Source organism: Protomyctophum bolini (assembly GCF_963924005.1).
Source record: "Protomyctophum bolini genome assembly, contig: SCAFFOLD_59, whole genome shotgun sequence".
NCBI classification, from domain to species: domain Eukaryota; kingdom Metazoa; phylum Chordata; class Actinopteri; order Myctophiformes; family Myctophidae; genus Protomyctophum; species Protomyctophum bolini.
This window is the reverse complement of record NW_027665443.1, coordinates 95,665-103,636: the sequence shown is the minus strand read 5'-3', so window position 1 is coordinate 103,636 and position 7,972 is coordinate 95,665.

Sequence of the window (7,972 nt, the reverse complement as noted above, 5' to 3'; positions counted from 1 at the left end):
AAACTATGTACCGTATGGCCCTATAAACTGTGTTGGGATGAAAGCTAGCCACTTTGAGCAATGTGGGAAGTGCTGGGGCAGTTTGGGACAACAGGGCCAAAACCCTAACCCTAACCCCAACCCTTTCACAGTCCCAAAGTGCCATTTTCACAGTAAAAAAAAAAAGATTCATTTTGCTTAGCTTAGTCTGTAACTTGAAAACTATGTACCGTATGGCCCTATAAACTGTGTTGGGATGAAAGCTAGCCACTTTGAGCAATGTGGGAAGTGCTGGGGCAGTTTGGGACAACAGGGCCAAAATGTCACTTTCACAGTCCCAAAGTGCCATTTTCACAGTAAAAAGGCCTGGTTCACTTTTGCTTAGCTTAGTCTGTAACTTGAAAACTATGTACCGTATGGCCCTATAAACTGTGTTGGGATGAAAGCTAGCCACTTTGAGCAATGTGGGAAGTGCTGGGGCAGTTTGGGACAACAGGGCCAAAATGTCACTTTCACAGTCCCAAAGTGCCATTTTCACAGTAAAAAGGCCTGGTTCACTTTTGCTTAGCTTAGTCTGTAACTTGAAAACTATGTACCGTATGGCCCTATAAACTGTGTTGGGATGAAAGCTAGCCACTTTGAGCAATGTGGGAAGTGCTGGGGCAGTTTGGGACAACAGGGCCAAAATGTCACTTTCACAGTCCCAAAGTGCCGTTTTCACAGTAAAAAGGCCTGGTTCACTTTTGCTTAGCTTAGTCTGTAACTTGAAAACTATGTACCGTATGGCCCTATAAACTGTGTTGGGATGAAAGCTAGCCACTTTGAGCAATGTGGGAAGTGCTGGGGCAGTTTGGGACAACAGGGCCAAAATGTCACTTTCACAGTCCCAAAGTGCCGTTTTCACAGTAAAAAGGCCTGGTTCACTTTTGCTTAGCTTAGTCTGTAACTTGAAAACTATGTACCGTATGGCCCTATAAACTGTGTTGGGATGAAAGCTAGCCACTTTGAGCAATGTGGGAAGTGCTGGGGCAGTTTGGGACAACAGGGCCAAAATGTCACTTTCACAGTCCCAAAGTGCCGTTTTCACAGTAAAAAGGCCTGGTTCACTTTTGCTTAGCTTAGTCTGTAACTTGAAAACTATGTACCGTATGGCCCTATAAACTGTGTTGGGATGAAAGCTAGCCACTTTGAGCAATGTGGGAAGTGCTGGGGCAGTTTGGGACAACAGGGCCAAAATGTCACTTTCACAGTCCCAAAGTGCCATTTTCACAGTAAAAAGGCCTGGTTCACTTTTGCTTAGCTTAGTCTGTAACTTGAAAACTATGTACCGTATGGCCCTATAAACTGTGTTGGGATGAAAGCTAGCCACTTTGAGCAATGTGGGAAGTGCTGGGGCAGTTTGGGACAACAGGGCCAAAATGTCACTTTCACAGTCCCAAAGTGCCATTTTCACAGTAAAAAGGCCTGGTTCACTTTTGCTTAGCTTAGTCTGTAACTTGAAAACTATGTACCGTATGGCCCTATAAACTGTGTTGGGATGAAAGCTAGCCACTTTGAGCAATGTGGGAAGTGCTGGGGCAGTTTGGGACAACAGGGCCAAAACCCTAACCCTAACCCTTTCACAGTCCCAAAGTGCCATTTTCACAGTAAAAAAAAAAGATTAATTTTGCTTAGCTTAGTCTGTAACTTGAAAACTATGTACCGTATGGCCCTATAAACTGTGTTGGGATGAAAGCTAGCCACTTTGAGCAATGTGGGAAGTGCTAGGGCAGTTTGGGACAACAGGGCCAAAACCCTAACCCTAACCCTAACCCTTTCACAGTCCCAAAGTGCCATTTTCACAGTAAAAAAAAAAAAAAAGATTCATTTAGCTTAGCTTAGTCTGTAACTTGAAAACTATGTACCGTATGGCCCTATAAACTGTGTTGGGATGAAAGCTAGCCACTTTGAGCAATGTGGGAAGTGCTGGGGCAGTTTGGGACAACAGGGCCAAAATGTCACTTTCACAGTCCCAAAGTGCCATTTTCACAGTAAAAAGGCCTGGTTCACTTTTGCTTAGCTTAGTCTGTAACTTGAAAACTATGTACCGTATGGCCCTATAAACTGTGTTGGGATGAAAGCTAGCCACTTTGAGCAATGTGGGAAGTGCTGGGGCAGTTTGGGACAACAGGGCCAAAATGTCACTTTCACAGTCCCAAAGTGCCATTTTCACAGTAAAAAGGCCTGGTTCACTTTTGCTTAGCTTAGTCTGTAACTTGAAAACTATGTACCGTATGGCCCTATAAACTGTGTTGGGATGAAAGCTAGCCACTTTGAGCAATGTGGGAAGTGCTGGGGCAGTTTGGGACAACAGGGCCAAAATGTCACTTTCACAGTCCCAAAGTGCCGTTTTCACAGTAAAAAGGCCTGGTTCACTTTTGCTTAGCTTAGTCTGTAACTTGAAAACTATGTACCGTATGGCCCTATAAACTGTGTTGGGATGAAAGCTAGCCACTTTGAGCAATGTGGGAAGTGCTGGGGCAGTTTGGGACAACAGGGCCAAAACCCTAACCCTAACCCTAACCCTTTCACAGTCCCAAAGTGCCATTTTCACAGTAAAAAAAAAAAGATTCATTTTGCTTAGCTTAGTCTGTAACTTGAAAACTATGTACCGTATGGCCCTATAAACTGTGTTGGGATGAAAGCTAGCCACTTTGAGCAATGTGGGAAGTGCTGGGGCAGTTTGGGACAACAGGGCCAAAATGTCACTTTCACAGTCCCAAAGTGCCATTTTCACAGTAAAAAGGCCTGGTTCACTTTTGCTTAGCTTAGTCTGTAACTTGAAAACTATGTACCGTATGGCCCTATAAACTGTGTTGGGATGAAAGCTAGCCACTTTGAGCAATGTGGGAAGTGCTGGGGCAGTTTGGGACAACAGGGCCAAAACCCTAACCCTAACCCTAACCCTTTCACAGTCCCAAAGTGCCATTTTCACAGTAAAAAAAAAAAGATTCATTTTGCTTAGCTTAGTCTGTAACTTGAAAACTATGTACCGTATGGCCCTATAAACTGTGTTGGGATGAAAGCTAGCCACTTTGAGCAATGTGGGAAGTGCTGGGGCAGTTTGGGACAACAGGGCCAAAACCCTAACCCTAACCCCAACCCTTTCACAGTCCCAAAGTGCCATTTTCACAGTAAAAAAAAAAAGATTCATTTTGCTTAGCTTAGTCTGTAACTTGAAAACTATGTACCGTATGGCCCTATAAACTGTGTTGGGATGAAAGCTAGCCACTTTGAGCAATGTGGGAAGTGCTGGGGCAGTTTGGGACAACAGGGCCAAAATGTCACTTTCACAGTCCCAAAGTGCCATTTTCACAGTAAAAAGGCCTGGTTCACTTTTGCTTAGCTTAGTCTGTAACTTGAAAACTATGTACCGTATGGCCCTATAAACTGTGTTGGGATGAAAGCTAGCCACTTTGAGCAATGTGGGAAGTGCTGGGGCAGTTTGGGACAACAGGGCCAAAATGTCACTTTCACAGTCCCAAAGTGCCATTTTCACAGTAAAAAGGCCTGGTTCACTTTTGCTTAGCTTAGTCTGTAACTTGAAAACTATGTACCGTATGGCCCTATAAACTGTGTTGGGATGAAAGCTAGCCACTTTGAGCAATGTGGGAAGTGCTGGGGCAGTTTGGGACAACAGGGCCAAAATGTCACTTTCACAGTCCCAAAGTGCCGTTTTCACAGTAAAAAGGCCTGGTTCACTTTTGCTTAGCTTAGTCTGTAACTTGAAAACTATGTACCGTATGGCCCTATAAACTGTGTTGGGATGAAAGCTAGCCACTTTGAGCAATGTGGGAAGTGCTGGGGCAGTTTGGGACAACAGGGCCAAAATGTCACTTTCACAGTCCCAAAGTGCCGTTTTCACAGTAAAAAGGCCTGGTTCACTTTTGCTTAGCTTAGTCTGTAACTTGAAAACTATGTACCGTATGGCCCTATAAACTGTGTTGGGATGAAAGCTAGCCACTTTGAGCAATGTGGGAAGTGCTGGGGCAGTTTGGGACAACAGGGCCAAAATGTCACTTTCACAGTCCCAAAGTGCCATTTTCACAGTAAAAAGGCCTGGTTCACTTTTGCTTAGCTTAGTCTGTAACTTGAAAACTATGTACCGTATGGCCCTATAAACTGTGTTGGGATGAAAGCTAGCCACTTTGAGCAATGTGGGAAGTGCTGGGGTAGTTTGGGACAACAGGGCCAAAATGTCACTTTCACAGTCCCAAAGTGCCATTTTCACAGTAAAAAGGCCTGGTTCACTTTTGCTTAGCTTAGTCTGTAACTTGAAAACTATGTACCGTATGGCCCTATAAACTGTGTTGGGATGAAAGCTAGCCACTTTGAGCAATGTGGGAAGTGCTGGGGCAGTTTGGGACAACAGGGCCAAAATGTCACTTTCACAGTCCCAAAGTGCCGTTTTCACAGTAAAAAGGCCTGGTTCACTTTTGCTTAGCTTAGTCTGTAACTTGAAAACTATGTACCGTATGGCCCTATAAACTGTGTTGGGATGAAAGCTAGCCACTTTGAGCAATGTGGGAAGTGCTGGGGCAGTTTGGGACAACAGGGCCAAAATGTCACTTTCACAGTCCCAAAGTGCCGTTTTCACAGTAAAAAGGCCTGGTTCACTTTTGCTTAGCTTAGTCTGTAACTTGAAAACTATGTACCGTATGGCCCTATAAACTGTGTTGGGATGAAAGCTAGCCACTTTGAGCAATGTGGGAAGTGCTGGGGCAGTTTGGGACAACAGGGCCAAAACCCTAACCCTAACCCTAACCCTTTCACAGTCCCAAAGTGCCATTTTCACAGTAAAAAAAAAAAGATTCATTTTGCTTAGCTTAGTCTGTAACTTGAAAACTATGTACCGTATGGCCCTATAAACTGTGTTGGGATGAAAGCTAGCCACTTTGAGCAATGTGGGAAGTGCTGGGGCAGTTTGGGACAACAGGGCCAAAATGTCACTTTCACAGTCCCAAAGTGCCATTTTCACAGTAAAAAGGCCTGGTTCACTTTTGCTTAGCTTAGTCTGTAACTTGAAAACTATGTACCGTATGGCCCTATAAACTGTGTTGGGATGAAAGCTAGCCACTTTGAGCAATGTGGGAAGTGCTGGGGCAGTTTGGGACAACAGGGCCAAAATGTCACTTTCACAGTCCCAAAGTGCCGTTTTCACAGTAAAAAGGCCTGGTTCACTTTTGCTTAGCTTAGTCTGTAACTTGAAAACTATGTACCGTATGGCCCTATAAACTGTGTTGGGATGAAAGCTAGCCACTTTGAGCAATGTGGGAAGTGCTGGGGCAGTTTGGGACAACAGGGCCAAAATGTCACTTTCACAGTCCCAAAGTGCCGTTTTCACAGTAAAAAGGCCTGGTTCACTTTTGCTTAGCTTAGTCTGTAACTTGAAAACTATGTACCGTATGGCCCTATAAACTGTGTTGGGATGAAAGCTAGCCACTTTGAGCAATGTGGGAAGTGCTGGGGCAGTTTGGGACAACAGGGCCAAAATGTCACTTTCACAGTCCCAAAGTGCCATTTTCACAGTAAAAAGGCCTGGTTCACTTTTGCTTAGCTTAGTCTGTAACTTGAAAACTATGTACCGTATGGCCCTATAAACTGTGTTGGGATGAAAGCTAGCCACTTTGAGCAATGTGGGAAGTGCTGGGGCAGTTTGGGACAACAGGGCCAAAACCCTAACCCTAACCCTTTCACAGTCCCAAAGTGCCATTTTCACAGTAAAAAAAAAAGATTAATTTTGCTTAGCTTAGTCTGTAACTTGAAAACTATGTACCGTATGGCCCTATAAACTGTGTTGGGATGAAAGCTAGCCACTTTGAGCAATGTGGGAAGTGCTAGGGCAGTTTGGGACAACAGGGCCAAAACCCTAACCCTAACCCTAACCCTTTCACAGTCCCAAAGTGCCATTTTCACAGTAAAAAAAAAAAAAAAGATTCATTTAGCTTAGCTTAGTCTGTAACTTGAAAACTATGTACCGTATGGCCCTATAAACTGTGTTGGGATGAAAGCTAGCCACTTTGAGCAATGTGGGAAGTGCTGGGGCAGTTTGGGACAACAGGGCCAAAATGTCACTTTCACAGTCCCAAAGTGCCATTTTCACAGTAAAAAGGCCTGGTTCACTTTTGCTTAGCTTAGTCTGTAACTTGAAAACTATGTACCGTATGGCCCTATAAACTGTGTTGGGATGAAAGCTAGCCACTTTGAGCAATGTGGGAAGTGCTGGGGCAGTTTGGGACAACAGGGCCAAAATGTCACTTTCACAGTCCCAAAGTGCCATTTTCACAGTAAAAAGGCCTGGTTCACTTTTGCTTAGCTTAGTCTGTAACTTGAAAACTATGTACCGTATGGCCCTATAAACTGTGTTGGGATGAAAGCTAGCCACTTTGAGCAATGTGGGAAGTGCTGGGGCAGTTTGGGACAACAGGGCCAAAATGTCACTTTCACAGTCCCAAAGTGCCGTTTTCACAGTAAAAAGGCCTGGTTCACTTTTGCTTAGCTTAGTCTGTAACTTGAAAACTATGTACCGTATGGCCCTATAAACTGTGTTGGGATGAAAGCTAGCCACTTTGAGCAATGTGGGAAGTGCTGGGGCAGTTTGGGACAACAGGGCCAAAACCCTAACCCTAACCCTAACCCTTTCACAGTCCCAAAGTGCCATTTTCACAGTAAAAAAAAAAAGATTCATTTTGCTTAGCTTAGTCTGTAACTTGAAAACTATGTACCGTATGGCCCTATAAACTGTGTTGGGATGAAAGCTAGCCACTTTGAGCAATGTGGGAAGTGCTGGGGCAGTTTGGGACAACAGGGCCAAAATGTCACTTTCACAGTCCCAAAGTGCCATTTTCACAGTAAAAAGGCCTGGTTCACTTTTGCTTAGCTTAGTCTGTAACTTGAAAACTATGTACCGTATGGCCCTATAAACTGTGTTGGGATGAAAGCTAGCCACTTTGAGCAATGTGGGAAGTGCTGGGGCAGTTTGGGACAACAGGGCCAAAACCCTAACCCTAACCCTAACCCTTTCACAGTCCCAAAGTGCCATTTTCACAGTAAAAAAAAAAAGATTCATTTTGCTTAGCTTAGTCTGTAACTTGAAAACTATGTACCGTATGGCCCTATAAACTGTGTTGGGATGAAAGCTAGCCACTTTGAGCAATGTGGGAAGTGCTGGGGCAGTTTGGGACAACAGGGCCAAAACCCTAACCCTAACCCCAACCCTTTCACAGTCCCAAAGTGCCATTTTCACAGTAAAAAAAAAAAGATTCATTTTGCTTAGCTTAGTCTGTAACTTGAAAACTATGTACCGTATGGCCCTATAAACTGTGTTGGGATGAAAGCTAGCCACTTTGAGCAATGTGGGAAGTGCTGGGGCAGTTTGGGACAACAGGGCCAAAATGTCACTTTCACAGTCCCAAAGTGCCATTTTCACAGTAAAAAGGCCTGGTTCACTTTTGCTTAGCTTAGTCTGTAACTTGAAAACTATGTACCGTATGGCCCTATAAACTGTGTTGGGATGAAAGCTAGCCACTTTGAGCAATGTGGGAAGTGCTGGGGCAGTTTGGGACAATAGGGCCAAAATGTCACTTTCACAGTCCCAAAGTGCCATTTTCACAGTAAAAAGGCCTGGTTCACTTTTGCTTAGCTTAGTCTGTAACTTGAAAACTATGTACCGTATGGCCCTATAAACTGTGTTGGGATGAAAGCTAGCCACTTTGAGCAATGTGGGAAGTGCTGGGGCAGTTTGGGACAACAGGGCCAAAATGTCACTTTCACAGTCCCAAAGTGCCGTTTTCACAGTAAAAAGGCCTGGTTCACTTTTGCTTAGCTTAGTCTGTAACTTGAAAACTATGTACCGTATGGCCCTATAAACTGTGTTGGGATGAAAGCTAGCCACTTTGAGCAATGTGGGAAGTGCTGGGGCAGTTTGGGACAACAGGGCCAAAATGTCACTTTC